The 6,034-nt window shown below is 40.2% G+C and overlaps 1 pseudogene; it reads right to left on the bottom strand.

Annotated features, from left to right (window-relative positions):
• Positions 1–2,437: 2,437 nt before the first annotated feature.
• Positions 2,438–5,900, bottom strand: LOC106516827 (protocadherin beta-15-like; annotated as a pseudogene).
• Between the last annotated feature and the right edge of the window lie 134 nt (positions 5,901–6,034).

Below are 6,034 nucleotides of genomic sequence, written 5' to 3' on the forward strand. Positions count from 1 at the left end.
CACACACACACACACACACACACACACACACACACACACACACACACACACACAATTTCAGGTGCTCACATTTGGTGTGACAAAGAACATGAATTTGAGGTCAAATGGACCCTGGACTGGTTATGAAGTTTTAGCCTTACCCCAGCATCCCTGTATGATGCTGTAGGGTTTCAGTGAGACATTTGGATGAGTCTGGTAGTTAGACGGATGAAACTTTTTTCATCCTTGGTCTAGAAGTCTGATGTTTTTAAATGTCATTCTGGGGGTCAGGAAGAACATACCAGAGGTGAGCCCTGGGTTTGCCTGCAGGGGCCCCACAAATTCCTGAACAATCTGCTGGGGGCTCTTGCCCTCAGAAAGTTGAAATTTTTCATGAAGTCAAAAATCACAAAAAAAATCTGGAAATATAYGCCCTCACTTTAGGAAAAAATTATAAAAAATCCCATGTTCATCAGAGCTGTAAAATCAACAAAATTGTTCAAATTATAGGCTACAAATGCATAAGGTGCACATGTATTGTTTTGTTTATTTGCTTTTCAAACATAGGCTCCTCCTCCATATTCTCATGTCTTTGGTTTCCAACATTTATGGAGCTGTATAGCATCAATGGGAGCACCCTGCATGTCGAATTTTGATGCAAGTGAGGTACCCTCTGCATTAATAAGATATGTCAAAATGGCCTGAACAATATAACGAGTTGGGAGTGAGAACGTGTTGGTTAAACATTACCTTGATCTCAGGAACATTTCAGAAAACCAATCTCAGTAAACTCAGTTTTTTACTACATCTGCAGGTTCAAGTTAAAACTCTACCATGCAAAATAAAAGTCATGTATCAACAGCACCCATAAATTTCACTGGATTTTCTGGGCCAGAGCTATTCTGAGATGGACTGTTATAAAGTGGAAAAGTGCCCTGWGGTCAGTCCACATTTCAAATTATTTTTGGAAATCCTTGATATTGTATCCTCCAGCCCAAAGTTAAAAACCCAGCATCAACTCATGTTACGTAGGTGTGTTAGTGACCATGGCATAGGTAACTTATACATCGGTCAAGGCACAATTAAAGCTGTAAGGTACATTTCAGACCAATATGCTGCCATCCAGGCAATGTTTTTTTTTCAAGGATGTCACTGCTTATTTTAGCAAGACAATGCCAAGACACATTTTGCATGTGTTACAACAGCATAGCTTTATAGTAAAAGAGTGTAGGTATAGACTGGCCTGCCTGTAGTCCAGACCTGTCTCCCTTTGGATATGTGTGATTCATTATGAAATGCAAAAAACATCAACAGAGCCCCCAGACTGTTCAGCTACCGAAGTTGTACATGAACTGTTTATTATTTGTTGTTAAAAGAAAAGGTGATGTAACACAGTGGTAAACATGCCCTTGTCCCAGCTTTTTTGGAACATGTAGGAATCAAAATCAAAATGAGTAAATTTTTGCAACAAACCACTAAACTTTATCTGTTTGAACATTAAACACTGTGTCTCAGTAGTGTATTTAATTGAATGTAGATCAAATAGGATTTGCAAATTATCATCACTCATGGTTCATGGTGGGTGAACCTAATCCCGGTTAAGGTAATGGTGTTTTTTTTTTTTTACTTACATTTTACACAACACCCTGACTTCATTGGAATTGGAGTTGTATAATACAAAAAAGAGGTGCAAACTAAAAGTTGTTTCTAATAATGGCTTTTTTTTTGTAAAACCTAAGTATCTATCTGCGGTCTAATTATGTTAAAACCAAACAAACAAATAAATAAATCTAGAATCCACACATTATTATCCAAGACAAGCTATGATAATAAGCCTAATATATTTTGCATTCTGCAGTACTGCAAAACATGTTTTTAAACCTTAGTTTTGTGCCCTAGATAACAACAGTATCTAAGCCTTTTCTTCTCCTCCCACACTTGCTGAAATTAGAAACAGAGTGGTGCCTACAGCAATAGCACATATAGACTAACATGAAGTCAGATAAATAAGGCCTTCATAAACCTCATTTATTTTTTTAATTTAATGGCATTTGATTTGTTTGGAAAATCATAAATCACAAAAAATAATTACAAATAAAAAAGTTTAATTCTGCTTAAAAATGCCTAGTATCAATTACAAAAATCAGTCAGTTGAATTGTATTTGGAAATAGTTAAATTAATAATATATTAAAACCTAAGTGCAGCTCATTATGCTCTTTGGCTTTAATCATAAACTATATGTTACTGATTGCTAATAAACCATTATGCATTTTTATAACTGTACAATTTTATGTTGGCATGCTTTTACTGTTTAGTACCATATTAATTTTCAATTAGATAGATAGATACATAGATATCAGACTTATTGATTTGACAACAAATTACAAAATAAGAGGGATTCTGAATATTATATGTTTTAATTATGCATTACAGGAAACTCAAACAGAAACAGATGACTCATTTTTTCTTCGTTTAATCATCATGTGCATAGCTTGTTTACATGTAGTTCAATTCATGAGATGGATTTATGGCATAGTGCAAACATTATTTGTCCATCACACAGTGATTTATGTTTTCATTTGTGAAAACACAACTAATGTAATATTAATAAATAGTGCATCATATCAAAACCTGACACGATAAACGTACAAGCTGCTACACCAAAATAATTTATATAGAAGTAAATATTATATTTCATATTTAAAAAAACTTAGTCAAGCTATATTTGGTTAATTACATCATGCTCATACAACATCATGTTATTTGAAAAAGAAAAAAAATCATATTTGTGTATGATGTTTTATATATCATCTTAAAAAACAACATAAAAAGTTGGTAATATAAGCATTAAACAGAAGGAAAAAAAAACAAACATAAAATACACAACTGAAAAAAATAGTCTCATATCAGCAGAACAAGGAAAATAAAGTATAACTAATTAGTTTATTTCTTCCTAAAGGTATATTAATGTGGATCAGACACCAAAAATATTTTAAAAAAATCGAAGTTGCTTTATGGTTAAGGTGAAGTTCTCTGAGGATGAATATCAAACACTGTCAACTAAATCATGCGTCAAAAACTCACAAATCCAACACTGTTTTATTATCATCAAAGAAACACAAATATGAGTATAAGAAGTCAAATGAACTCTTATTTGATGACGTAACAGGGATGTTGTGGTCCTGCCCTGACCTTTAAACTGCCTCTCTCTGCGCTCAGGCGCCTCAGTGCGTTCTTTTGATAAGCTGCGCTCCTTTTCTTTAACGTGTCGGTGTCTGTGTTCGACCCGAACCGAAAATCACCCCTCCACGAACCGGTGGTCAAAAAGGGGTCGTATCTGTCATCACCCAGCAAAGTCCCGCAGCGGCTAAAGTCAGTGAGGGTAGACGAGCAATAAGTTGTGGGGAAAACGGGCAGGCTGCTGGTGGTAGAACGGTACACATAACTGCGCCGACAGAGCTTAAAATAACACGCAGCTGATTAAAAGAATGAAGAGGAAAGAAACGGTGGACAGCGCAATGATTAAGTAGAACGTTAAGTTGTCTTCGTCCTGTGACTCGTCTGCGAACTGAAAAAGTTCGTTGAAAACAGGCAGCCCGTCGCTGACCGTGATGCTGACCGTCGCTGTGGCGGAAAGCGAGTCGGCGCCGTTGTCCGTCACCAAAACCACGAGTGTGTGTTTGGGCTCGTCCTCCTCCGCGAAAGCTCGCAGAGTTCGGATCTCTCCCGTGTGCAGATCTGCCATGAACAGGTTGGGCCGCGTTGCTTTGATGATCCTATAGGCGAGCCAGGCATTGTGACCGCTGTCCGCGTCCACGGCCACCACCTTAGTGACCAGGTAACCTCGGGGCGCTTCAATTGGCACCATGTCTTCAGCAATGAACCCAGAGGTCTGCACTGGATATAGGATGACAGGCGCATTATCATTTTGGTCCTTAATGAAAATGTTTACAGTGCACGTGGTGGAAAGTGGAGGGTCGCCTCCATCTCGAGCGGTCACCTTTATTTGGAAGTGAGCCGACTGTTCGTAATCGAAAAGGCGCGATGTGAAAAGTTCGCCTGTGTCCGCGTTAATGTTCAGGAAAGATGACACGTCTGAGTTTGAATCTTTTGATATGTAGTAAACTATTTTAGCATTAGCTGCGTCATCAATGTCCTGCGCTTGGAGTTTCATGACAAACGTGCCCACTGGTTGGTTTTCCAAAATATTGACATTGTACGTGCTCTGCGTAAAAGTTGGCGAGTTATCATTTACGTCATTAACAACGATTGTTATAACTTTTACACTGGAGAGTGGTGGGGAACCCGCATCTTTAGCGGTGACTGTGATGTTGTATTCTGGTTGGACGTCTCTGTCCAGCACTTCGCCAGTAACTAACATGTAATAATTTTTGACCTCGGAAACCAGTTTAAACGGAACATTATCTGAGATTGAACATGTGACCCGACCACTGCTGCCAGTGTCCAGGTCATAAATATTAATGAGCGCGACCATAGTCCCTGGTTTGGAATCCTCAGCCAATTTAGCTGAGGCTGATTTTATTTCTATCACTGGGTCATTATCGTTCACATCAATAACATCAATTATAAGTTTGCAGTGAGAGGCTTGACCGCCACCATCTTTGGCCTGAACGTCCAGTTCATGGGAACTTGATTCTTCATAGTCAATAACACCTGCTACCCGAACTTCCCCATTCAGGGGGTTGAGTTCAATAACCCCTCCCACCTTGTCTGACAGGTGGGTGAAAGAATAAGTTATTTCTCCGTAGATCCCCTCATCCAAGTCTGTGGCATTCAGGGTTGTGATGACAGTCCCGAGAGGTGAGTTCTCCAACACAGACACTTTGTAGACCCTTTGGTTGAAAACTGGGACGTTATCATTGGCGTCCAAAACACGGATGTGGATAGAAGCAGTTCCAGATCTGACTGGATTTCCGCCATCAATCCCACTCATTTCCAGCATATGTTCAGCTTCTGCCTCCCGATCCAAGGATTTTTTAAGAACAAGCTCGGGATAAGCATTGCCATTGATTTGGGTGCTCATTTCTAGTGCAAAATGTTCATTCTGGCTCAGTTTATATTCACGGACAGAGTTCGTGCCCAAATCGGGGTCATGCGCGCTTTCTAAGGGAAACCGCCTTCCCAGAACTGTAGACTCCACCAAATCCAGTTTGATTTCTCCTGTAGCAAAGGCTGGGCTGTTGTCGTTTATATCGGCAATGTCCAACACCAAGCTGAATGCTTGAAGCGGATCTTCGAGTAAAAGCTGGAACTGCAGAATACAGATGTGGGCTTGCGCGCACAGTTCCTCCCGGTCTATCCGTTGGCTGATGAGGAGATTACCGGAGGCAGTGTCTAGTTCACAGTGCTGGCTGGTTCCTTCTGCAACAACCCGGGCTCGACGGGCATGAAGCTCGGACAGCTGCAGCCCCAGATCCCGTGCCACATTCCCAATAACCGAGCCCCTCTGCATCTCCTCTGGAAGAACATAACGGACCTCTCCAACAGAAACGGAAAAAAGGAGAGTGCAGAGAAAAAAATCAGTCCACCATTTTAACTTCACTCGGTGATCCATCATACAACATCCTCCCCAAAAAATAGATGCAGTCGACATGATCTTTAAATCCAACTATGGAGCAGAAAATGCAGCAAACATCCGACGTTTCTCTGCTCTTCTTGCTGATTTATTCATGCTCTGTTAGGGAGGCTGTCAGCTTCAATTCCTCTGCCTCCTTTCCCATTCCACCACTGTTTCTCTCTCTATGACTCACACACTCGCGCAGGCACGCAGCCGCTCTCCCCCCCTCTCACTCTGTCCCTCATCCATTGGCACAAATGCGCATCCATGCAAAACTCTCTGCTGCTCCAGTTCTACTGACACAGATAGAGAGGCGGACACATCCAACAGTCAGGCACTATATGAGAGCGTCACCAAGAGATGGAGACTTTTATTGCAGCTTATTTTTATATATTTTTATTATTTTTACAAATATTTGACTGAAATAACAGAACTAAAAAAACATTTTATAAAACCAAAAAAAGTTTGTGTTTGAT

This window comes from Austrofundulus limnaeus, unplaced genomic scaffold (genome assembly GCF_001266775.1).
Source record: "Austrofundulus limnaeus strain Quisiro unplaced genomic scaffold, Austrofundulus_limnaeus-1.0 Scaffold1, whole genome shotgun sequence".
NCBI classification, from domain to species: domain Eukaryota; kingdom Metazoa; phylum Chordata; class Actinopteri; order Cyprinodontiformes; family Rivulidae; genus Austrofundulus; species Austrofundulus limnaeus.